Source organism: Elephas maximus, chromosome 21 (genome assembly GCF_024166365.1).
Source record: "Elephas maximus indicus isolate mEleMax1 chromosome 21, mEleMax1 primary haplotype, whole genome shotgun sequence".
In the NCBI taxonomy this organism is placed as follows: domain Eukaryota; kingdom Metazoa; phylum Chordata; class Mammalia; order Proboscidea; family Elephantidae; genus Elephas; species Elephas maximus.
Genome location: NC_064839.1, coordinates 64,465,501 through 64,492,108, shown reverse-complemented (window position 1 = coordinate 64,492,108; position 26,608 = coordinate 64,465,501). Strand labels below are relative to the sequence as shown.

The 26,608-nt window shown below is 40.7% G+C and overlaps 1 protein-coding gene across 4 annotated transcripts in view; it reads right to left on the bottom strand.

Moving 5' to 3' along the window:
• PALLD (palladin, cytoskeletal associated protein) overlaps positions 1 to 26,608 on the bottom strand; it is a 388,152-nt gene that overhangs the window by 286,242 nt on the left and 75,302 nt on the right. The window contains exon 1 of one of the 4 annotated variants that reach the window (XM_049864821.1): positions 7,550 to 7,642. The exons of the other annotated variants lie outside the window; for them this stretch is intronic. The gene's annotated coding sequence lies outside the window, so the exon portion shown is untranslated. Of the gene's footprint in view, positions 1 to 7,549; positions 7,643 to 26,608 lie in introns of those variants that run through there. 4 annotated transcript variants of the gene reach the window in all.

Sequence of the window (26,608 nt, the reverse complement as noted above, 5' to 3'; positions counted from 1 at the left end):
TTGATTGGAATGTTCCTTTCTAGTGAACCACAGTGTCGCAGAATCCCTGCATAGCTGTTCAAGCCGGCCACAAAGCAACTAAAGCTGGAGTTTGAGATGAAACGCATTTGTCACCCTCAACTTGGTCTCTTTTGTAGAAGAAACATTGTTTCTTTCCTCCGGATCCTGAAAGCCCTTCCTGTGTTATTATGGGATAGGAGCGAAGTGGGGATTTGGCAGTGAGGGAAGTATGTGTGGAAGCATCTACGGTGGCTAAGAAAGAGCCTAAAACCAAAAACCAAATCCATCGAGTCAATTCTGATTCATAGCGACCCTATAAGGTTTCCAAGGAGCAGCTGGTGGATTTGAACTACTGACATTTTGGTGAGCAGCCAAGCTCTTAAGCACTGTGCCACCAGGGCTCCTAAGAAAGAGTCCACTTAGGTAAAACCCCTTTGATGACAATCCCCCTTCCCCTCCCCTCCGCCACTATAGCCTTCTTGCCTTCTTTTTTTTTTTTTTTACTTCATTTCTAATACCTGGACACCGTGTATCTAGTGAACAGGATATTGGATAGCATACTGGAAAATTAAAATCCAAGTATCGACATTCCCATTCTGTACCTCTGATAAATTTCAGTTTTAATGGTACTTGGAATTTTCTATCACAACACAGTCAAAATGCATAATTATAATTTCATAGTTAGGATGAGGATACTATACAATATTTGGGAACAATGATGGCTCTTAAGGACTTGTATAAATTCAAATTAAGGGAAAATAATGACTACTCATTGAAGGTATGCTATGTGTTTTGCAAATCAGACCTTATTTTTTTTTCACAATAGTCCTGCGAAGCAGTTATCACTGTATTTTTAGATATAGTGAACTCTCATTTATCTACAGGGACGAAAAGAACAAGGACAATTCAATCCAGATAATCCCCAAAGCTTCATTTTCCTCAATATTTTTAGCTTCATCTTTCACCGAGCGTTTTTACTATGGATATAAACAAGTTTTAACAAAGTTTACTGATTCCATCCCCCATAATCTCTGGTGGGGCTGCTAAGCAGCTGTATAACTGCCATGCAACAGGGAGCTGAGGGAAGCTTGAGAAGTAAAAACTCAGCTTGTGTGGTAAATCCCCCTTCAAAAGATTTCCCAAACCCGCTGCTGTTGAGTCGATTCCAACTCATAGTGACCCTACAGAAAAGAGTTGAGTCGCTAATATAGGAGTAAACCAGTTATGACTGGTTGGCAGATCCCAAAGCCCTAAATAGGCGATGAAAATAACCTTACGTTTTTTGGAAATAGGAGATGAAGTCATATTCATTCATTCATTCACCAAGGGGCTAATTGTACTTAGACTGTAATACAGAATCTGATTGGTGGTATAGGTGGCAGTTAAGTGGGATTTTTTTTATTTCATGGAGCCGTAGGGAAGTCAGAGGAGAAAACTCAATTACGGAAATAGGCAATGTTGAAAACACTTCATGTGATGATGTCAGGTTCTTCCATCACATGCGAGTATGCACGGCTTTAAACATGTTTAAAAACTGGTAAAAAGCTTCTCCTTGTAGATTACATTTGCTTTGGATAGAATACTTAGGTAGAAATCAGTTTAGTGGAGAGGGGATAATGTTGATGACTTCGTGAATCTTGAATTTTCACAAAAGATTTATGGCACATAAAAAAAGGATTGGAGTAGTCAAAGCTCTGTTTTTATATATAAAAACATTTTTTGTGTGTGAAATGGAAGGGTTGCATATTTAGATAGCAACAATGATAGGTATTATCTAAACTATTTATTTGTTCAACCCTTGTAAGCACATACTTCCTCAATTAATTCAATGGTAGTTTTCCACGTACCTACTGTTGTACTGATTAATAAGACTAGGCCCCTACCCTGGAAAAAAAAGTATATCAAAGCTGTAAAAATATGATTTATTTCTTTATGTCATTCTGTGCTGAAATTTTGAAAACAAGGATACACACACACACACACACACACACACACACGCATATACGTACCAAAAAAAAAAAAAAGAAAACATAGCCTTTGAGTTGGTTCTGACTCATAGCAACCCTACAAGACAAAGTAGAATTGTCCCATAGGGTTTCCAATGAACAGCTGGTGGATTCGAACTGCTGACCTTTTGGTTAGCAACCACTGCTCTGTTAAAGCGCTGGGCTGCTAACGGAAAGTTCGGCAGTTCCAACCCATCAGCTGCTCCTTGAAAGAAAGATGTGGCACTCTGCTTATAGCCTTGGAAACCCTACCGGGCAGTTCTATTCTGTCCTATAGGGTTGCTATAAGTCGGAATCGACTCCACACAATGGGTTTATATATACATATATGCTGCATTTTTACACAAATAACATGCAGCTTCTACGTTTGTTTGCAAGCTGTGCGCTTCCCCCGCAAGATATTTTCCTAAGCACTGCTATGCCAGTTTTTTTTTTTAACATGTTCTGTAAAAAAATTAGCATAGTGTGCTTATGAAAATACCTTGCAGGAGGAGGAAATGGTTGGTAAACAAATGTAGGTGTGCATTATTTGTGTAAAAACACAGTATGTATACATATCTGTATGTACACACACTATATATTCATTACTACATATATTCATTGTTTTTTTTTTAACATATATTCATTGTTGCATAGTATCTTTTTCTCAGGATTTTTCTAACATTGCAGCCTAAAAATGAGATGGTGCCAAAAGTTCAAGGATCCCATTATGGCACCAGTACTGAAATTCAAGAAGGTGTTTTACACAGAAACGTTCAATATTGAATTGTTCACTTTCTGCATTTCAAGGTGAGGTTTAAGGTAACCGCCGATGTGGTGTCAGTCTGCTTGTTGGAGAGCAGCTGCCTCTGATTGCAGTCTCGGGGACTGTTTGGTTTAGGGATCAAAAGGGGTCACGAGGATACTAAAATCAGAGGGATCGCAGCTGCTTCTGAGCAAATGGCTGTCTCTGAACATCACCAATCGTTTCCATTCTTGGGCAGTGTGAGAAAATATTACAATTTACTTCCCTGACGTGGCCTTCCTTTTTTCCTTCTCTTGTGACCCTGGCAGCTGGCAATGGGTCTCAGATCCGTATAACGCAGCTGAGACACACATCTGGGAAAGTTCAGAAGACTCTGATTCTCTAAGATAGGGCAATAATTGCTGGTTTATATGAGTATAAATTTAACTGATAAATGGGAGGAACCAGCAAATCCACATACATACCCTTTCCGGTAGAGTCTACAAATAGCTTATGTTAGAAAAATCACATATGGCATCGCTTGGCTCACGAGTTGGCTAATAATATCCATTCTAATACTATCAATTCTCAGGAAATATAGATTTTATGACTGGCAGTTTCTTTTGGCTACCCTTGTTTTATTGAACCACAACTATGTATCATGGAAATTTTCTGTACCTTGTGTATTTTAAAACACGTGGCTTTTAAAATGAAACAAACCTAGCTTATAAAACTCAGAAAGTGTCATCAACAGTTGGATTTTAATTTTCTCCCCCTTTATCCTGAGAAGGAAGCAAAGTTATGTCGAAAGATGCCTCCCTATTCGTTCCTCAGAATTTCACTGATTTGTGCTTCCTGGAAAAACGTATCTTCAAAGGGATGCCAATGGTGATTGTCGGATGGCAAATTTAGCCCCCAGCTGCCCCTTCCTATCTCCCAATGTGTAAGCAGCCACGTGTCTTCATGGAAACACACGCATGAAGAAAACTATAGCAACCAGTTCCTTTAATGTTATTATAGTGGAAATAAAGGGTAAGAAAAAACCCCAGAGAAATGAATGGTTCAGCAGTGGTTATATTTTCCAGGTGTTCCTTTCTTCCCATGGAATGGCGGTGCTCTGCCATGAGTTGGAGAGCCACGGAGACAAAATCGGCAACTTATGTCCAAGATGAGTTTTGTTTATTCTTAAGCTCAACGTTGAGCCATTTGCAAATAGCTCACTTCATTTATCCTCAATTAAACACTGATTCACTTTTATGAAGCAGTTTTTGTCTTGTCACCAAAGATTTCTTAATTTTTTGCATGTGTTCGCATTAACCACAGGACACACCATGTTTATTCTGTCATGTGGATTTATAGGCAGTCTGAAGTGAAATTAGTTCTTGCCTAAATTTACTGTGGCTATAATTTCATGACTGCTCAGCCCGAAGGCCAATAGCTAAATTTGTGTGGACAGCAGATGTACTTTAACCTTACAGTCCAAAAGAGACCAATAAATAGATTGGCTTTTTGAAATTCAAAGCCGAGGAAATGATAAAATAGATTTGAACCAAAACCAGGCTCACACCTACCAACTCTTTCTTCTAATAATCACTTTATCTTTTAAGTAAGAAAGATAAAATACGGGGGGAAAAGCCAATCCAGCTAAAACTGAACTTGAAAAATAATTTCATCTTTTTTTTCTCTTACCCTGGAAGGTTGCTTCATGTGTGGACACCATTGAGCATGCAGATATTTAATCATCATCCTTAAAAAACAAGTATAAAAACAGGCGAGTGGAATCTATACTAAATATTGTGCTGCCAGAAGCTGTTAAAATCTTAGATTGCTTCTAACATTTTCCACATTGGTGATGGAGTAGAAGGGACCTGGGATTGGGATCCAGTTGTCCTGGGTTCTGGTTTAGCTTGGATGACAGCCCAGCTAAGCTGACTTTCATCCAGTCACTCCTTCTTTTAGGGCCTGGGTTTCCTTATTTGTGAAATACAAGGAATGAGCTGGACCAGTGCTTCCTCAAACGTGTCCCAAGAAGCTAGTTCTGTCGCAAATTGACAGATAACATTGAAAAAGGGTTCCGTGGCTAAATAAGTTTATGTCGCACTGGGTTACACAAAGTTAAACATTTGTCTTTATTACAGAACTTTTTAGAACCTTGGCTGTGCCAACATACACTGAATTTCCAAGAGAGCGCTATGTAGACATCCTTCTCAGTCTTACTGGACACGGAACGCTCGTTTTGAGAATCGTGTCGAAGGATTAGTGTTATGTGGAATACGTTCTGGAAACACTGGGTTGAATTATCACTAAGATCCCATCTAATTTTAGGACAAGGACAATTAGTAACTGGCATACAGTTTACAGCTACCTCTGCCAGTGCCCACAACAGACATCAATAAAAGGGCAAAGTATTCTTTCCCGCTGGCCCACACTGGGCTTCTGAGTTCTTCTCAGGTGGTGCTCTGGGCAGTCACTACCAACTGGTTAGGGTTGGCCCTGAGCTGCCACATATTTGCCACATCTGCTTTAACAGCCTATGTTTAAATACGATTTTCTTAGACAGGAATATCTGTGAAATGTTGCTTTCTGACCTCTCAGTGATCTTTGAATTGTCTGTGCTTTTTTGGACAAGCTGCTATTTTGTCAGGACATATAAAATTGCTGGTTTTTTTTCCTCTTTGGAAAATGCCCAGGCTGACCATATAATATATTGTCCATGCCAGGACATTTCTGAACGTGACACAGATCGCTGTTAATAATTACGGGGCTAGATAGGGGCTGTCCCAGGCAAACCAAGACGTGCAGTTGTCTCACTTACAGCTCACTGCCAGGGCAACTTGAAAATGTGATTTTTGGCATTAGTGGGTATTTTTCATTCTTTGCAAATGTGATTCATCTCCATGAGTCGATAAAAGTACATTTCACAGTATGAGAGGGAAAAAAAACTCCCAACCCTCCTGTCACTCATTCAGAAAATTCTTAGTTACACCTGTTAGTGAAAAAAAAAAAAAAAAAGATTCTGCCTCATGAATCCTCTAAGAAAGCAAACAAGTAAGCTAGCATGACCCGACAAGTCGCACTTCAAAGTTACCCATATTGTGAAAATTTGTACTGAATGCTTCCAAGCCTTCAAAGCATTGAGGGAAAGAATGGATTTACAGAGAAAGCCTGAGAATGAGGGATTGCATAATAGAACAGCCAGAGGTGCACGCTCAGCTATTCTGTTGCCACAGTGATGGCAGGTAATTATTAGTTATTGTGGCAACTTGGAATACATTCCGAAGGGGATAGAATGGGAGATGTTTTATTAGATAATGCTGTCAGTCTTCTATGCTTTTGGAACTTTTCCATTGAAATCCAGTGATTGCCTCAGAGTTGTGAAACCCTAAACGTCCCTGGCTGGTGTGAACGGTTTGCACGAGGCTACTAACCTAAAAGGTTGGCAGTTTGAACCCACCCAGTGAGGCTGTGAAAGAAAAGCCTGGCGATCTTCTGTAAAGACTACAGCTAAGAAAACTCAACTCTGTAACTCATGGGATCACCATGAGTCAGAATCGACTTGAGGGCAGTGGGTATGAAACCCTAAAAGACTAAAGTCAAACTAGGGAAAGAGGTAGCCGCTCCTCTTGGTGTCTTCAGCTCTGGAATTACAGAAACCTGCCTAAAATAGTTCACGTGTGGACTCCCAGAAAGCTCAGTAGTTATTTCTTTGCTCTTGACAAGCAATTACATTGACTACAACTTCCTTTCCAGCAGTAGGACATCTTTCCCCAATGTCAAAGTAAAAGAGATTTCATCTAAAATTTCCTCCACTTCATTAGTCAGCCCCTCAGTTTCTCGCCTTAATATTGCTACCAGCTACACTGGGTACTGGGTTGGGTAATCATGATTAGGGGACAGAAAGGACAAAACAGAATGGAAGTGGGGATAGAGAACGAGGGAAAACATCCCTCTTTCTAAAAAAAAGGAAACATTAGATTTCAAAGGTATTTGCTTTTCTGTCTTCCATCTCTTCTCCACATGAGTCTTCACCTAACCCCGCCCTGGCTGAGGTTACATCAGTCAGCCAGCGACAGCTATTCAGGGCAAGGAGGGCAGCTTTAGTCTCACGTTTGGGGATGTTTTCTCAGAGGCTTTAGAAGAGCTTTGCGACCCCCGTCACAGTTTTCTGACTTTCTTGTCTAAAGATGTTCAAATGTGGCTCACGTGGTCTCTGAGGAACCACAAAACCAACACCTTAAAACAGAGTGTGAGCATGAGAGACATTGAACTACAAACTGGCCTGGTCAGTCAGTTAGTAACCATATGAAAAGAATTCCTTCTCTCTCTTTCTTCAAGTTAAGGTGTTCCAAGTTAACTCTTTCCAAAGCCGTCTCCTCTCCTGGATGCTTCTTGTTCTTCCTGTTCTTACTTTGTGTTACTTCTGTAAGCCACTTTCAGAGGTCAGCTTTCTAAGGAGAGCTAGAATAAATCAAGTTATCTACCCAGGATAAAACTCAGTTTAGATAATGAAAAGTTAGGAGTGGCTGGAATTTGATTGCTAGCAGGTAGCACTCATGAGCCCTGCACCAGCCTTGGTTTAAATGGTGAAAGTCTTCATTAAAGACTGAGCAACGTTTACACACACACACACACACACACACACACCCCACATACCTATATATACGCAATACTTGGTTTAAACTTATGACATGCTCCTTAAATCAAGTTCCTGAAAGATCTTCAAACACCCTGCTAACTACCTTTTGGACTCTAGACACACAGGAAATTCTCCAAATACTCTCTGTCCTCCTCCTCCCAACCATTTGGATCAAATACATACTTAAGGGTTTGTAGAAAAGTGAGCCATTTTCCAAGGAAGTTGCTTCCACTGCTTCCCCTCAGATCCTGGGTGTGTGGAGCTGTGCCTGGAGCAGGGAGGGGCCTCAGGTGTCTGAGCAAGAGCCGGAAGTTGAGATTAATTATACCTTGTTTTAATTGGCTATTTGAATAACGAATAAAATGACATGTTTCGTTTCAGTTGGCTTTTCAAAACAAATTACCTGAGGCTGATGTTTCATTGGAATAGGTGAGCTTTTTAAAAACACTGTTAAAATTAATGTGCTGAGCCAATGTAGACTTGAAAGCTTTTCCTTGGAAATACGCGGATTTTTTATGTCAGGCTGAGAATGTTCTCTCTCCTGATAACCACCAGAGCACCCCACTGTCCAGCTCTATCCCCCCATTTGGTGCTTATACCCTGCATGCCCCAGTTACTGTGATCTCAGACACAGCTTTGAAAATTGGCTTCAGAGGCACTTAAAGATTTGGCAAAAGACAAAACCAAACAAACAAACAAAAAAGCCCTAAAACTACAACATGGTGCCAGCAAAAGAATAAAAGGTTTTAGCATACGATATTTATTAGTTACAGGAAATTATAACGGTTCTTTTGCTTGCATTGCAAATAAAAATATGTGTGTGCTTTTGCATTTAAAAAATGTCCCTGGTAATAATGGCTCTATGTGTTGGCTGTGCAGGGGAAGAATAGGGCGTTACTAAGCAGACTGCTTTATAATCAAACTGTTTGTCTTGTGGAGGAGGATTTGAATTCTTAGAGCCCATCATGTGTATGTCAAGACATCGTGATAATTCATCTCTGTCCCAGCCATGCCTCTTTTGGGGGCTCCCAAGAATTGCTTCTGACAAGGGAGAGTAGGCAGCAGCTCATGTCATCCTATCAGGTCTGTGTACACTGTGAGAAGGCCTTTCCTCGATGCCTTATCACTGGTAATGATGCTGGGGAAATAAAAAATGAGTTTTTGCTAGAAAATGTAAAGGGGTCCTTCTATCTGTAAATGCTGTTCCACACTCATGCCTTTTCTCACTTCTTTTTGTGTGAGAATTATCATAGTCTTCCTCCTGCTTTTCGTGTTCCATGGGTCCATAGTTTTTAAGTGGGCCTTGAAAATATTTGTCTGGGCACTGTATTAGGTCCAGTTTGTAGGATCTAAAAAAAATTCCCTGGGGTATCTCATGCCTAAAACTATTCCATATATGCAAAGATGAACTAAATCGGAGTGAGCTTGTGAGTTCCCTGTCACTAACCAACCAACCAACCAGTCTAGGCAATGCCACTGTGCTTCATAGGGTTTTCAATGGCTGATTTTTTTCAAAAGTTGATCTCCAGGCCTTTCTTCTGAGGTACCTCAGGGCAGACTCAAACTGCCAACCTTTCGATTTAGTTGAGCTGATCTGATTTTCCCCAAAGTTTGGATTGTGTCACTCAATGTTTAGAAAGCCCTTTGCACCACTGAGGGACTCCTTCTCTGTCACTATTGAAAGTGGAGATCCAATGAACAGGGATGTTGCATAGAGAATTCAAGCCCTTTTTGAGTAACTGACGGAGAGACTATTATGACTGGTGCTATAACCTTTTAGCAAGCAATGGATAGCTGATGCATGAAAATGGGACAAGATGCATAGTGCCTGGCGTGCTGAGTACTAGAGGGTGGCATAATCTTCTTAATTATGATGTATTTATTAGAACTAGCCTAATTTAATCAGTATTGCTTGAGATTTCCCAGGTTTTTTTTTAATCAGAATGGTTTATTGGGGATGGCATTAGTTGTTAAATGAAGCTTATACTCACCGCGCAAAAAACTACAAAGTCTCCACGTTTGTAACCAGTTTGCATCACAAAATGTATTTTTACAAATCTATCTCATACTTTATACAAAAGCCTGGGTTAAAATGTGACATTACCATATTTCCTCTAAAAGAAAATGCTTTCTAAATCTAATTACATTCTGTAGTATCTTGCTTTATACTCAAGTTGCCCATTTTCCTTGGCTGAGGTTTATGCTTCAGCCCTACTTCATTGATGTAGAACCTTTAACTTTAAAAATGTGTGTGTTAGGAATTCTCATGCCAAAATTCAAATCCAGTGAGGTATAATTTAATTTTTAGAAGCACATTTGCAAGCTTCAAAAAGTTTTAAAAGACGTTATTTAACTAAAGAATAGTTTTTGTGGAAGTTATTTTGCTCATATATTCAGATAGTATCCTAAATCTTGATAAGCCCATTGCATTAATTCCGACTCATAGCAACCCTATAGGACTGCCCCACAGGGTTTCCAAGGAGTGGCTGGTGGATTTGAACTGCAGACCTTTTGGTTAGCAGCCATAGCTCTCAACCACTGTACCACCAGGGCTCCCTACAGTTGGATAGTAAGCACATAACCAAAACCATTTCCGAATCTTTCCCTTTTCCCCAAATTGTGACAACCTTTCTGATTTCAGTATTCTTCCTGGAGAAGAATCCAATATTTATCACCCAAAGAGTGAAGCAAAGTCATGATCTCTGCTTGGGTTTGGCATACCCGGAAAAATCTCTGTTGGGACAGAAAAGCGCTTTTCCCCAAAGAAAGCACACCCTGTGAACATCTCCCTCAGCATTTTAACCCTCACGCCCAAATCTCTGGAAAGGGTGGTAGCCTTGTAGCTTCTGCACCGAATGAGTCATCTGTCTCTGCTCCCTCAGGTGTTGTCTGTTCTCAGTGTGAAAAGGTCAAAATCAATCAATAAAAATTTTAAAAGAAAAAATAAAGGAAAACCAGGCCCTAAGCAGGCTGTGGTGCAGTATCACTGTTTTTTACTATTCACCTTTGCTAGAAAGCAACTCTCCCAAATAGATGCAAAATTTGTATTTTTGCTCCGGTACGAGCCCCGGTGGCACAGTGGTTAAGAGCTCAGGCTGCTAACCAAAAGGTCAGCAGATGGGATCCACCAGTTGCTCCTTGGGAACACTATAGGGTAGTTCTGCTCCGTCCTATAGGGTCGCTATGAGTCAGAATCAAGTCAATGGTAACATTTTTTTAAATGCATAATATGCATGATCTCCAATTTTTCTAATTGAGCCTCATGCTGCTGAGGGGGAATAGTAAAAACTCCCCACTTCTTTTATCTGAACAGTGTCACTGTGATTTCTGACTGAGAGCTAAAGTACTTCAGAGCTCTAAAAATTCCGGTAAGATTAGAAAGAGCTTTTGTGGCCAGTGACTGAACAGTCAACCTCGGATGTCACAGAGAAAATGCTCCATCCGTTGCCAGGTCACTTACTGCCATGTTAAATGGCCGAGAGAACAGTTCACCCCGCACTGTGGAGCCTAATAATGGCATTGTAACTCGTACACTGAGGAGATGGAATGGTCTCCTTACACTGCTTTAGAAGTGGTTTATTGATCCCTGAACAGTAATTTTTCAGCAATTCATATAATGAGAATTTATAGATTTATTCCTAACATCAGGAAAAATTGACTTCATTCTTGAGCCTTTTGCCTTCTTGCATTAATCTTTGAACTGCAATTAGCTAAGTTAAATCATAATACTAAAAAGGCATTTTTTTTTCCTTTGAGATTTTTCTTCTTTTTTTTTTTTTTTCTCCCTTGAGGAGTGGTGGTTAAGATCTCATTCTCCAACCTTTGGATTATATCATTTAATCTTTAGAAAGTTGTTTGTATTTTTTTTTTTAGCAAATAATATTACTAGAATGTACATACTTTACCTGAGGGAGAAAACAAAGGGATATTCAGAAACTACTGTTTTATACTTTGTCATAATATTATATAAATATGATATATGTAAACTATGCAGGTTCTTGGAAACCCTGGTGGTGTGTGTAGTGGTTAAGAGTTATGGCTGCTAACCAAAAGGTCGGCAGTTCGAATCCACCAGGCGCTCCTTGGGAACCGTATGGGGCAATTCTACTCTGTCCTGTAGGGTCATTATGAGTCGAAATCGACTCGAAAGCAATGGGTTATGAAGGTTCTTAGTGGAGATGGTGGCAGAGGATGGTGGAGGAGTATGAATACCTAAAAGGAAAATGAAGACATTTATAATGCAAGCCAGTACTCTTATACATCAAACGTTGGTATAACTAATAGGGGAAAATGAGTTGGTACGACATCTTAAGAGGAGAATTTGGCAATATTAACATCTAGAATGCGTATGCATCTGACCCAGGAATTTCATTTCTAAGAAGTTATGCTCTGCTTGGGAGACATTGGTGGTTCACTGGTAGAAGTCTTCCCTTCCATGCAGAAGACACAGGATTTATTCCTGGCAAATGACCCCAGCATCAGCCACCATTGTCTCTCAGTGGTGGAATACATGTTATTATGATGCTGAACAGGTTTCAGTGGAACTTCCAGACTAAGATGGACTATGACGAAGGCCTGGCGATCTGCTTCTGAAAATCAGCCAATAAAAACCCTATGGATCACAACAGTCCAATCTGCAGTGTATCGTGGGGATGGTATAGGACTGGGTAGTATTTCATTCTGTTGTGTATGGGATCACCATGCTTCAGGGGCTGACTCAGGACAGCTAACAACAACAATAACAACGACATACCTAGACAAGATCACAAAGACATGTACAAGATGGCCAGCGAAGCCCTTTTTGTTTGCTTTTTTAGTAATGTGAGAATATTCAACCTGCCCTAAATGTCCATCAAAGGGGAAATGACAATTCAATTAAAAATATTGTTAGATGAATCTGACAAAAACATATTGTCCAGTAAAATAACAGCCATATAGAATGGAACAATGTCTTTCTGGAACATTATATAAGAAACATTGAACTTTTAAATTGTCAGGAGGGACTGAGTCTGAGAGAAGATAGAGAACTTTATACTTTTCGTTTAGGAGTCTTCTGCATGGTCTTTTTTTATTGCAAGTAAATATTACTTTATACATGTTAAACACATTAGAAGTGTATAAAAAGGAAACCTGAGGAAAAACCTGCTAATATTAGAATGTCAAATCTACGAAGCTTTTTAAAAGTTGAAAAGAAATATATATGTTTTAGGACAACGATGTTTTTAAAAGAAACTTGCATTACTGTTTTATCGTTCACTAACTACTGGGGGTCTTCTAAATCCATGTTTTATTTGTACTTTACTCATAAGATTACTATGAAGATTAAACAAGGTTAATGTATGTCTAATCTTTGGCATACAACGTGATGCATTTTACTCAGGTTAGCCAGCTGTTTTTTATTTAAAATTTTTTTCTGTGTGTGAAAATATACACAGCAAAAGATATACTATTTTAACAATTTTTACATGCACAACTTTTACACGTTCAGTGAGATTGATTACATTCTTGCTATCCATTCCCAAAGCATTTCAACACCATCGATGTAAACTCACAGCCCCCTACGCTTCTCATCTAACCTTTCGAGTTGCTGTTGTTAATTTGATCCCACACAGGCAAGTCTTTAAAAGAGTGCAATGCTCAAGGCAGACATACTTTACTAATTAAGCTAAACTATTCTTTGGTTCAAAGAAGACATCAGGAAATAGTTTTTAGCCAACCGTTTTAGTTTTTTATAAAAGCTAAGGGAAGAGTCCAATGTGGGAGCACGGAAACCAAATTAAGAAAATAAATCCATGACTTTGCATGTATGCGACTAAATATTAGGCTTTTACTTTTGTTACTATTTGAGAGCCCTCTTCTGGACCTGGGTTAATACATTCTCCCATCTGTCTGTGAAGCTTCGTACTGCTATGAGGGCTACTGAGCTTTCCAAAACCATGGTCACAAGAAGAATTACACTGAATCTGATTAAGGAAAAAAAGGTTAGCATACTGTCCTATTTACTTACGTAGTCCTAAAATTAGATCTATTGATGTAAAGAGGTGTTAAAAAAAAATTAATACTAGCCAAGGATTAGCTCATCTTGCTTCAGATAGCAGGTGAAAAAAAATCACACTGTATCATAAAAGAGTATATGTAGAATGTGACACGTTAAGGTTGCATTCTGTTGTGTTTCCTAAACAGCCAAGCAGTGGCTTATGGGAATGTTCTTGCAGAAGTCAAAGAAACCTGAGTTCCATTCCCCAAGTAGCCTTTGGCTTGGATCTTGAAAGTCTTAGTGGGAGAAGAGAGAAGCTAATTATGGGACAAAGCGAAGAACCAGCTATGTAGGAAAAGAAGACAAGGTGTCCACTCACATGCGGTTTTCACTCTAGTGAGGATGGGAATAGTGGGAAAGAGATGATAAGTATGATAAACCACATAAAGTAATTTCAGATAAGGCAATACCACAAAGCAAACAAAACACAGTAACACAGTAAGAGGGATCAGAGCTACATTAGCTGTAATCGTGGAATATCATGAAGTCTTTCCACGTGGCCAATGGTACAGTGTTTTTCACCAAGTCTGTATAAGAATAAAGATACCGGCTTCTACGATGAAAATTCCTGAAGAGACTACAAAAGCAGATCCTTGATGCCAAGAGATTCTTTAATAATGAGCCGCGCATCAGCTATCTCCAGAGAAACCCCTTCCATTCCTCGAATGTTGGAAGACTAACTGGCAAATCTCTCATTGTCTAGGCAGATTTGTATTCGTACTTTTCCTTCCTCCAGTATACCCTAGATTCTTAATTACAGATACTATTTTATATACCCTATTCCTTGAATAAGGTCCCTGGGTGGTGTCAGCAGTTTGCTCTTGGCTACTAACCAAAGGGTTGGCAGTTCGAATCCACCCAGAGGTGCCTCAGAAGAAAGCCCTGGCAATCTCCTTCCAAAAGGTCACAATCATTGAAAACCCTCTGGAGCGCGGTCCTGCTCTGACACACGTGGGGCCATCGTGAGTCGGAATCTACTTGACGGCAACGGGTTATTCCTTGAATAAATTCCCAAGCTGCAAAACAGCTGAAAGGGGACAAATTTCAAAATCAAAGCTGCTCTTCCTTTTGGAACACCTCTCTAGTAGCTATTGCAAAGTGTTCAAACTGCATTCCCTTTTGTCTGAAATGTTGGGAATGCTCTGGGAAGCAGGAAAAGCAGAAGAAATGTAGCTTATGGGATTGTTTGCTAAGAACTATCTCTGGTGCTTTCTGGAGCATATTAGCTCTTTATAAGAAGCAGACATGTCAAGTCACTTTCAGAAGCTGTCAACAACCCCAGAGAATTACCTTAGTGGATTGAAAGGGGGAAGGGAAAAAGGAGAAATCAGTGCAGACTGGTTCTAAAGGTCCAATCTGGATGAACAAGGATATCATGCAATTTCTTTTTCTTTGTGTGTTATGTACAGTGGAGTTCTTTAATTGACGGCTGCACCGTGATAGAGTGATTACACCGGGGAGGAGGACTCTGAACACTGCAGGGCAATTTTCACAACGACTTTTGAGTGCATGTATTATCCTTTATTCGAGAGGTCATTTTCACACATAGATTTATTACTGGGACCTACTGTTATGATATGTGTCCCTAACAGCCTTAGGAAAATCATTTTCTTTAAGTATTTTTAATTAATCCTGGTCTCTGAAGGAAAACAAAACATGAATAAGAAAAATATACTTCACTGTAACAAATGAGCCAGAGTGTCTTAAGTTTTGCATTATAGTCAATACAGTCTGCCTGACTTTTCTGAAAACCTTAACCAAACTAATCAGATCCTTCCGAGGTTTTAAGTGTCAGGCAAATGTTTTAGTCTTTATACTTTATCAGGGCTTTTAGGTTTACAAGGCACCAAATCTATTTAATCCATTTCATATTTGATAACTAGTGTAGCACCTTTAAGCTGTGTGAAGAAGGGAAAAGAAACAAGACAGGAGAAATACTATATTTTTTCATCTGAGTGTTAGACTTTTTACTTCTGTTACTGGCCACCACCACCCCAAACTGTTTTTGCTACGCAAGTTGAGAGGATAGGCTATGCATCATAACATTTGTGCTGTTAACATAAACCCGTTGCCATCGAGTCAATTCCGACTTACGGCGACTCTACAGGACAGAGTAAAACAGCCCCGTAGAGTTCCCAAAGACTGCCTGTTGGATTTGAACTGCCAACCTTTTGGTTAGCAGCCGTAGCACTTAATCACTACGCCATCAGGGTTTCTGCTATTGACATAAATACCTTAAAAATGTGCGGATAGTTTTGAGGGTTGAACTCTCATTATGCTTCCGCCATAATGCAGGGAAGCTACCAGTCTCTTCAAATTACATTGCTTCAGAAATGGATACATAAAGGTTATACATTATGGTATGTCATTTTCTTGAGTTACAGAGACATTATCCTTATCTTCTAGGACTTCAGAATGTAAGACAATCATGGCTAAGATACTACTTATTTTATGGCAAGCAGAAACAAGCTGATAATATAATCATTTCTTGGAGCCATGGAAATTAATCTTATGCCAGTGATATCAAGGGGGAAACCAGAGACCTCAAGCTGTGTGGTGGCCATGGACCAGATCTTGTTTCATTCTTGGATGCCTCCTAGACATCATTTCACAAGTGATACCTGGAGACCACTTAAAGAACATTTCATTTTGCTGTTTGGATTGACTCTGGAGAGAGGAATGTTTGAAGGGTGAGTGGTGAAGTTGTAAATAGGGACTGATGGACTGCTATCTCCAAAATTACAGAGCTGTGCACTTTCCACACACTTGTCAAGGTTTGGCAACAAAGCCCTGGGCTTGGCCCAGTCTAGGACTGGGGTCCTGCTGTGAGAGCAGATTGCTGGTGGTCCCTAAGTCATTTGCACTGGTGCCAAAGGGAATTTGCCATCAATATTCTCCTCAGGCGTTCTCACTTAGAATACCACCGCCCAGCTCTCCTTCAAGAAGCACCGTGGAATGTGATACAGAGGAGGAGGAGAGGGCACCCACTGCATCTGGCACCAAGACCCCACCCTTCTTGCCACTCAGCCTGTGTGAGAAAGGTGAGATGCCTGCAGTCAGGACAAGGTCGTGGATGGCCTGGGACCTGCTTAGGTGAAGCAACATGCTGCCTGCTGTCTTTTGAACAGCAGCCAGGAGACCACTTTGTCACCTGGTGATGAAGTTGGCTTCCTGCCCCAGTTTCTTCTTAGAACTTCAAATAACACACAAGGTTCAGCATCCCTGCGAGGTCATCCACTAGTTTTTAATAATTCCTTGTATTTATTTAGTGCCTTATTCCTCTCCCAAGAGCTGACTATAAGAATTCTCCATATGTTACTTCAATAATCCTCATTACAGCCCCGTGTCTGGGCTGGTTAGAGAGCAGTGCTAATGGGGCCAAGGTCAACACTCAGCTCCCATAAGCCCCCTGTGAGCAGCCTGATTTGCACTGAGAAAAGTTGTTTTGGCCTCACTGTGCACAGCTTACCATAACCAATTACTTTAAAAAGTATACTAGAGGCCACAAAGATAACAGGTAGTAGAAATAATAATAATAACAACAGTACACCTTCCCTTCATTTATCGACCAGCCCTGTACCAGACGTTTCGCATTTACGAAAACAGTGAAAAATCTATCTGACTAGTTTGCACACTAATGTACATCTGGCAATAACAAAGGCCGAGGTGAGAGTAACACTGATTGTAATGGTTAAGGTTATGTGTCATCTTGGCTGGGCCATGATTCTCAGTGGTTTGGTAGTTATGTAATGACGTAATTTGGCAGTTGTGTAATGATGCAGTCACCCTCCATTTTGTGATCTGATGTGGTCATCCTCCATTTTGTGATCTGATGTGGCCATCCTCCATTTTCACATAACACAGTTTTCACGTAACAAGCTGGTCTTTGGAAACTAAGCATGTCAATAAGTGATGAGCGGGTGTAATGATGCTAACATTTAATGAATGCTCACTTGGTGTCAGGTATTTTCTAAGTTTTTTATTATATACTAATTCAGCCCTCCCAAAAACTCTAGTAGAGGGATGCTATTGTTAGACTCATTATAAAGAAGAGAAAACCGAAGCACAGGAAGGTTAAGTAACTGGCCCGAAGTCACGCAGGAAATGGCAGAGTTGGGATTTCGACTTCACCAGTCAGCTTAAAGGCTTGAACTCTTAACCATTACTCAATACTGGCTCCCTATAGGTCACACTGTAGATAGCAAAACTCAGTATACAAATCCTTTATATCTGTATATTAATCACAAATTACTAATACAGAGGTTGGGGGAGTTGAGGAGAGGAGAGGAATACAATTAACATTTACAGGGCACTACTAGTAATGCAAGGAGCCCTGGTGGCACAGTGGTTAAGAGCTTGGCTGCTAACCTCAAGGCTGGCAGTTTGAACCTACCAGCTCTCCACAGGAGAAAGATGTAGCAGTCTGCTTCCATAAAGATTTTACAGCCTTGGAAATCCTATGGGGGCATTTCTAATTTGCCCTATAGGGTCACAATGGGTCAGAAACGACTCGGCACCAGTGGGTTTGGGGTTTTTTTTTTTTTGGACTAGTAATGCTTGTCAGGTGCTATGCTGTACACACCATTGGTGTTCTCTCATTTACTCTTTACCACAAAATTTACAGGCAGGTATTATTGCCTCTATTTTACAGATCAGGCTACAAAGGTCAGGGAGGCTAAGTAACTTGAATACTGATATTTGATGGAAGAATTAGAAAAGCATTCTGTCTATTTCTGATGAATATGAGATTTTTAAGAAACTTCATATGACTGTCACTTTAGTTAAGGAGATATTACCAAATCAAACCAAATCAGTTGCTGTCGAGTTGATTTCAATTCACGGTGACCCCATGTGTGCCGAGCAAAGCTGCTCCATGGGATTTCCAAGCCTGTGGCCTTTCAGAAGCAGATCCCCAGAACTTTCTCCCAAGGTGCCTCTGGATGAGTTCAAACCACCAATTTTTGGTTAGTTGCTGGGCACTTAACTGTTTGTGCCACCCAAAGGGGATACTACATACATGGAAAAGAAATAGAGGTACAAAGGGAAATGAAGAGAGTTATCCTGAGTGACGGTGTCTAGAATTAGAACCATACTTTTAGATTTCCGTTGTTGTGTCCTCTTTCCTGAAACTTCCACCTGGCTATTTCTTTTGGCCCTTCTCACTTACCATGGTCAAAAAGAATATGAATCGGCCCCTAGGGCCAGAGGCAGTACTGCATAGTAGAAGAGAGAAGGAGGTTGCTCTCTGGTAAAAAAGAGATATTTTACTGGGAGGATTCAATGACATAATCTATCTAAATCTTTGTGATAAAACCAATGCTCAATAAATGTTTAAAAGGCATCAATACTCAGAGTGCTCCTGTCTTTCATATGAAGCAAATGGAACTAGCCACTTAACCATATCCATCTCTGGAAGCACCAAATGGTCTTGAAAGAAGAATGGCCTCCAGGAAGCTTCCAGGTAGCTCTGGGGTTAGCACATCTCACCTAGAACCCTGGCTCTATCATTTCCTGTGGTTTTGAGCTTGGGTGAGTTACATAGCCTCTCTGAGCTTCAGTTTCCTAATCTGGAAAATGGAGATATTAGATTAAAAAGGAAAATAAAAGAGGCTCCTGATAACAACGTAGTGAAGGTTATTAAGATTAAAGCGAAGATCGTCATGAACAATGAAAATTTAGAACTGTGCTCATATTCCTCAGTTTTTGCCAAATCGCCTGCAACCTATAAATGGGAGCACACTCCTGTTGTCACTCTGCTGCTTCAGACACTCTTAACCAGCCTCATTTCCTAAAAGTGTTCATTAGTGGAAGGGGATTTTTCTTTTTCAGCAGATGGCGTTTCAAAGTGCATTGGCAGGACCTGTTGGGTGCCTTGATTAATGGCTCAGCAGATTTTCATATTGGTAGTAATAACTAGCACATGTGTATTGGAAATGGTACACAGCATATTGTGCACTTTCCATTATAATAAACAGCAATGAGATCTTAAGCAGGGACATTTTGACTAGCTGACTATGATAACTGTTCACGCTGCAAATGCCAGTTCCTGAATTGCAAGTTCCTCGTAGCTTAAATTTCAAAACCAAAAGAAAGAGAAACCCCAAATTGTTTCCTGTGTATTTTCCTCAAGCCAGACAGCACAATCTGGATATGAATTCCATCCGAAAGCAATACTTCCACTGTGGTTAGCAAACCAGACTGCTTTTCCTTTTTAGTTTAAGTCGACCTAATTAAGATCAGGGTGTAGAATTTTACCATAATGCTCTGAGATCCTTGAACAAGTCACTTAACACTAGTATTACTCCATAACTTGCCAAGTTATAAAAGGGAACATTCTTTCAGTAATATTTAAGCTCCCATGTATGGATACTATTCTAAGGCTGGTCTCCAACAAGGCCCCAAGTAGCCCCAAATACTTTGCTGTCTTTTCAAAGAGCTCTCACACCCGATACAGATAAGGCATGGGATACATCGGGCAATCACTCAGGAGGCTTATGTTTGGAAACGTCTCTTCAGAGTGTCACAAGATAGTAGAGATCAAGGTGGAGGAAGGCATGACTTCTTCACACCATGTTATTTGCTGTCAAAGCATGTTATTGTTTATTGTCCCACTATCACAATCTGGAGATGTCTCAAGTGTGGGAAGAGTCTACCTATTGTGTAGAAGATGCGTGGACTTGAAAAGGCAATGTAAGAGCCAGTAGGTGGAACACATCTACCAAGACCGGGAATCCAGTTGTGTCCCAAGTACATTTTCAACCTTCTAAATAATTTTTTTTTTATCTGGCACCCTGGTGTTGAAGTGTTTAAGCATTAGGCTGCGGACCAAAAGGTTGGCAGTTCGAATCCACCAGCCACTCCTTGGAAACCCTATGGGGTAGTTCTATTCTGTCCTATAGGGTACTATGAGTCGGAATCGACTTGAAGGCAACAGGTTTGGTTTGGTTTTTTATTAGAAGGTCAGTAGAAAAGAGGAAGACCCTCAACGAGATGGACTGACACAGTGGCTGCAACAATAGGCTCAAGTGTAACAATGATTGTGAGCACAGCACAGGAACAGGCAGTGTTTCATTCCGCTGTACATAGGGTCGCTATGAGTTGGAAGTGACTTGATGGCACCTCAATTAGAAGAAACTTCTTCTTCAGGGTTCCACTTCCTCTTTGATAAAACATGTATAAAAGAATCTAGCCAGGGACCTCTCACAGATTCAGTCAGTCTGACTCAAATGACTCATATGTAGTAGGGCTCAGTATCGATAATTCGACGGACACACTCTATGAGCCCCCCTGAGACTAAGAAACAGGCACCATATGTAACCATTTGGATGTGTTCCTTATCAGTAAAAGTCATAAAACAAAACTCATGGAATAGAGTCAGCACAGTGCCTGGCATGTTGTGGGTACTGGGTTGATTTTGATTGTGTTGTCCATTCCCTGGTCATCTATTGGCCTGCTAGAGTATGCAGGTTTTCAAAGAACAATAGACTGGGAGCTTAGTTGAGTGGTAAGACTGCAAGAAGCACGATCTCTCTTTGAGGCAGTTGGCCGTGAAGCTTTTTCTCATGGAGAAGTTGTAAGCCATGCACAGCTTGGGTCCACATGATTAGAAGGGTCCTCAGACAAAGACCTGCTGGAGAGTCATCAGATTCCCCTTGCGAATCAAGGTTCAGGTCCATTGGACCACTGTATCTGGTGAACTTTCTAATCTGGAGCTGCAGAGGTTGACAAAATCAGGGGCCAGAGTTTATCCAAGAGCTGAGTAAGGGAGCCCAAGCAGAGAACTCAAAAAAGGGGAGCTGAATGGGTTGATAAAACCAAAGGGACCAAAAGCTCTGACAGTGGAGCCATGGGTCTGCGGTAAGCAAGGGGCCTTCTTGAGAAATTGTCTAGATTAGGAGCTGTCTGTGACTAGTTTTTATGTGCCAGGTTTATTATAGGGTAAAGGTAGACCTGCTGCATTTAGAGTCTAGCATGGAAAGGAAGTGCAGGAGAGGGAGGAATCCTTCATGTTTGATTTACTGACACTACTGAACCTTGAGGTGCTTATTAAGTTCCAGGGCCCCATTCACATTAGTGAATTAACATTTTTTAGAGGTAGGCCCTAGGAATCTTTATTTGCAGCAAGCACGCCTCTTCCCCTTCCATGGAATTTCTAGGGATAATAAAGTTTAAAAACCACTGAAATAAAGGAAAGAACAAGGAATGTAAAGACAGGAGACTTGAGTTCAAATCTTAGCTGTGTGATTTTGGGTGTTCCTTAACCTCACTGAGCCTCAGCTTACTCACCTGTAAAATGGGGATAATGTATTTTTTCATAAGGGTTACTTAAGCTAATAAAGATAAATGTGCAAATTTTTGTAATTATCACTTTCCTGAGCCAAAGTGAAGCCTTGGAGATTCCCACCATTTTACCCAAGAACACCTTGTACTTATGAATATTATAGCCCTTAGCTACATGTCTCCTAGAAGGCTCTCCGGTGGTCTCTTAGTTAACACAGAATCCTGTCTGATGGTCAGTGTGAGTGTCTGATATTGGGAGACAGGTTGCATGTTTCTGAAATCCTGGACTCATGAGGGAGAAGTTCTTGAAGGGGCCAGACATCTTGGGGGTCTGTTTCCTATGTGGATGAATTCCAGGGACTCTTGGACAGTAGCTGGGGTTAAGAATTAAGAATTGGAAGAAGAGAATTAGAGTCCCTAATGGGTTGATGAATTAGAGATGTGGCCGGGAACAAAAGAAAAAAAAATTGCTCAGTAGGAAAAGTTCTGAATGATACATGGAGGAGATGATTATTATCACAAACACAGGCTAAGACGTCCAGCCAAATGAGGATAATAAGCTGGAACTGCACCAACGAGGTCCCGTTATCACTTAAAACATGAGCGTGAAAGTTGGCTGCGTTAACTGAAGCACAGTTTGAAGGAACTGTGAGGTAATCGTCACTTTATCATACCTTTATGAGAGTTCTTTGTACAGTTCTGGACTTCACAGTTTGAGAGGCGTGGAGTACTTGGACATAGTTCAACAGATAGAAATAAAGATGATGAAATTGTTGGAGAATAAGAATATGAGAAAAAGCAAAAGGGTCTGGTATTATTTAACCTAGAGAAAAGAAAGCTAAGGGGAGTCTTAACTCTTCCAGCCCATGAAGGCTAATTAAAGAGTTGGTTTCTTGTGATGTTAAGAATGGTTTCTGCTCAGATGTTAACAGTCTAAACAGGCTCTTGTGGCAAGGGAAAGACTCCTCTCTGAATGCTGATGAAGGGCGACCAGACATGGATGAGATAAAATGTGAGATTTAGACTATTTTGGGTGCTGGAAGAAAAACAATCCTGACTACATTTGGAATTAGCCCTAGCTCTGGCCCAGAGCTCTGATTTAGGGTAGGCAATTAACTTCCCTGGGACTCAGTTTCCTCATCTGTAAAATGAAGACAGCAGACCAGATAACCTCCATGGTGGTTCCTAGTTCTGAACATTCAGATTCTATGACATGCATAAATAATATGGTGGCTGTATTTAACGTGCTAAGGAGCCCTGGTGGCACAATTGTTAAGTACTTGGCTGCTAACCGATAACCTGGTGCTTTGAACCCACCCAGGGATTCTGTGGAAGAAAGACCTGGAGATCCGCTTCCATAAAGATTATAGCCTAGAAAACCCTATGGGGCACTTCTACTCTGTTACATGGGGTCGCCATGAGTAGGAATCAACCCAAGGGCATCCAACAACAACATTTGACAAGCTACAGGCTTTTTGTTGTTGGTGGTGTTTGTTTAGTTTTTTTTCAATGAAGGGAAAATAGTAAATGTGCTGGGAAGCTTAGGCATTTGATCTGGGTTCGATGGGCTGAGTCATGGGATGAAGTAAACCCTCAGAGCTATAGGGGCTTCATGGGGGAGTATCTACTTCTGAAAGAAAGGGGAAGAGAAGGCAGGATATTCCTGAAAAGAGAAATGCCAGACATGGAAGAGGAGTGTGGAGGGTACCAACCAGCCACCTAAGAATAAACAGGAAAAGCAGGCGAGATTGCAAAGTGTGAATCAGGAGAAAGTGATGCAGATGAAGGGATCAAACAAAGTCCGGTCAAGGTCTATAGGACCTGGTCTAGACACAACAGCTAAGGAGATCGTCACTCAAGAGACTACCAGGAGATCAACACTGACCTAAAACCAAGGGAACTGGGTCTAGATTCAGGTAGGAAAAGGCCCAAATTCTTTTGAGACTTAAAGGTCTGGAAACAGGTAGGCTTCGAAGCCAGATGGACTTGGTTTCCACTTTGTCTCTGCCGCTTATAAGCAATGTGATCTGGGGCAGGTGCTTAACCTCGTTAGAACACAGACTGCCTAATAATAACATGGGAATACTATATCTACTTCACAACATTGTCGATGAGAATTAAACATGATCTTGTTCCTGACACATAGTAAGCACAGAAAAACTGCTGTAATTCTGATTCTGGGAATGGAATTAGGGAAGAATAAAAAGAAACGTTAGTAGTGACATCACGGTTTATAGAAAAGATCTGAAATTGGACTACCACTACTACTAATGATGCAAGCTAACTTCTGCATAGCAGGTTCACCTGTGTTCTCCCATCAGAGTCACAGGAATATTTAAGTTTGAAATGGGTATTATTAGTATTACCTGATTTTGTAGATGTGAAACTGAGGCTTAGGCTAGATAATGCCCTGTCGAAGCCCAGTTAGTAGGTTAGAGCTGTGGTAGTTACTCAGGTCTTCTGCTCCAAAGTCATTGCTCTTTTCATCACATCTCTTTCATGAGAGTGAAAGAGGAAGAACTTGAGGGCCTGGTTAAACCCAAAACCAAACACAAACCCGTTGCCTACTAGAACAGAGTAGAACTGCCCCATGGGGTTTCCAAGGAGCATCTGATGAATCTGAACTGCTGGGCTTTTGTTTACTAGCCAAGCTCTTTACTCTGCCACTTGTGTTGTAAAATTACAACCATGTTAGCTGAATAGTGTGAGACTGATCTTGCAACTTAGTCCAATTGCTGCTAGCTGTGCACCGATGGTCCCTTTAACTGGTGCTCCAGCCATGAGAGAAGGGCTGGGGAGAAGCACCCTGAGAGAAGGGAACCGCTAGAGGGAGGCTCCAAATTCAAGCAGCTCAGAGGCACCATCTTCAGAGTGAAGGCCCTGATCTCATGCCCATTGTGCCCATCCATTCAAGCAAAGGACGAGATTAGCAGAGCTTTTTGTTTGTCACATCCAGTGAATGAAGGAGATTCTCCTGTTTGTGTTTTTAAATAGAACCATTACCATTGGTTTGATGTAGTCATCACTCTCTCCAGGAACCCTTAAGATACTTTAAGATCATTACTGAGTCCAGTGAGGTCTCTAGTGGGATGCAGACCACACCATGTGATACTTTCAGAGGCGGTGACACCAAAATGACTGTCGATAAAATTTTTGTGCAGTGTTTCAGGTGAAATTTATTATTCTTCAGAAAAAATCCCTGTAGTGAGTTATAACAACAAAAACATTTTTTGTAAGCCCAGCTTACATGTATCAGTATACCCACAAGGCTAAATCTCTATGTTAATTTACTTTTTGAACCTTCTAATGGGCTCTGGTGGCAAAGTAGTTAAAGAGTTCCGCCGCTAGAAAAAAGGTTGGCAGTTTGAATTCACCAGCTGCTCCTTGGAAATTCAATGGAGCAGTTTTACTCTGTCCTATAAAAAAAAAAAAAAAGAAATTTTTTTTTTTTTTTTTTTTAGGGTCGCTCATTTTCATAGCCACCCTATAGGGCGAAGTATAACTGCCCCAATAGAGTTTCCAAGGAGCGCCTGGTGGATTCGAACTGCCAACCCTTTGGCTAGCAGCCGTAGCACTTAAACACTGCCACCACGGTTTCCAATGAGCGACCCTATAAGACAGAGTAATCGACTCGACGGCACTGGGTTTGTTTGTTTGTTTGTTTGTTTGTGTAGGGTCCCTGAGTCAGAATCGACTCGACCGCAACAGGTTTGGTTTGGGTTTGCATAGGGTCGCTATGCGTCAAAATCTCAAAATCGACTCCGCAGCTATGGGTTCGGTTTTTGTTTTTCAATGCACTCCAATCAGAGCTGTCATTATCGCCCAATGACAAGGGATGCTTCCAATCACATGGTTTCGAACGGCTACAAGCACCTGCTGTTACTTTTTTTTTTTTTGCTGCGGGTGTTTTTATAGTCGCTGATTCTGTCGAATTTTCTAGGGTTTTATCTACAGTATGTGGTAATTAGTATTTGTGAACCTGTATCAATAACTTTTTTGAGAATGAAATAGTAATTAAAGGAAAAGGAGAAAAATAAAAAAGGCTTCTACTCAGTTACTAATAACGTCCTAACTCAACATAGAACAATTGTACAATTTTGTTGTTAGTATTCATATAATCTAAGGTATTTTACATTCAAGCAATTTACAACTGTTTATCACATATTATTTTATGACTAACACTGATAATAAACATCACTAAGGATTCTGTATGGTCTAGTACGGAATAGGGTCCATGGGAGGGGGTAACACCAACCCTAGTGACACCACTGACTGAGTCACCTAGCCTTTTTCTCCTCTTGGCTGAGTAACCATCCCTCTCATGTCTCCTTACACAACTCCTTCCCAACCAGTAAAGCATGCTTATGACTCTCCTACTTTAGAGACAGATTCCAGGACCAGACATGCACTTCTAGTGAGGCAAAGACTCTCTGCCAAGGAACCGAAGGGAATGTTCTCCCTACTCATTGATACGGTAACTCCTCTTTTACCCCAAAATGCACCCAGACATATTCTGGGGCCCTGTCCTGCTCTGAGATTGTAAGAAAAATGCTGACATTTTCTTTTCAAAATAGCTTAGAGAGAGTCCTGCTGGACGGAAGGAATATGACTCAGTGATTTCTCAAAGTCCCGTCCAGCCAGTGATTCATCAGACATAGAATTTTAAGCTGGAGTGGACCATAATATCCTGGGCCAATTGTCTCACTTCTGTAAATGAGGAGAGTGACATCCATAGAGGTTAAGAGTTGTGGGGACTGCTTATTACAGTGGAAAGAACATGGGGTGTCATGGATTGAATTGTGTCTCCCGAAAATACATGTATTAATTTGGCTTGGCCATCATTTCCCAGTATTGTGTGACTGTCCACCATTTTGTTATCTGATGTAATTTTCCTATGTGTTGTCAAACCTAATCTCTGCTTGTGG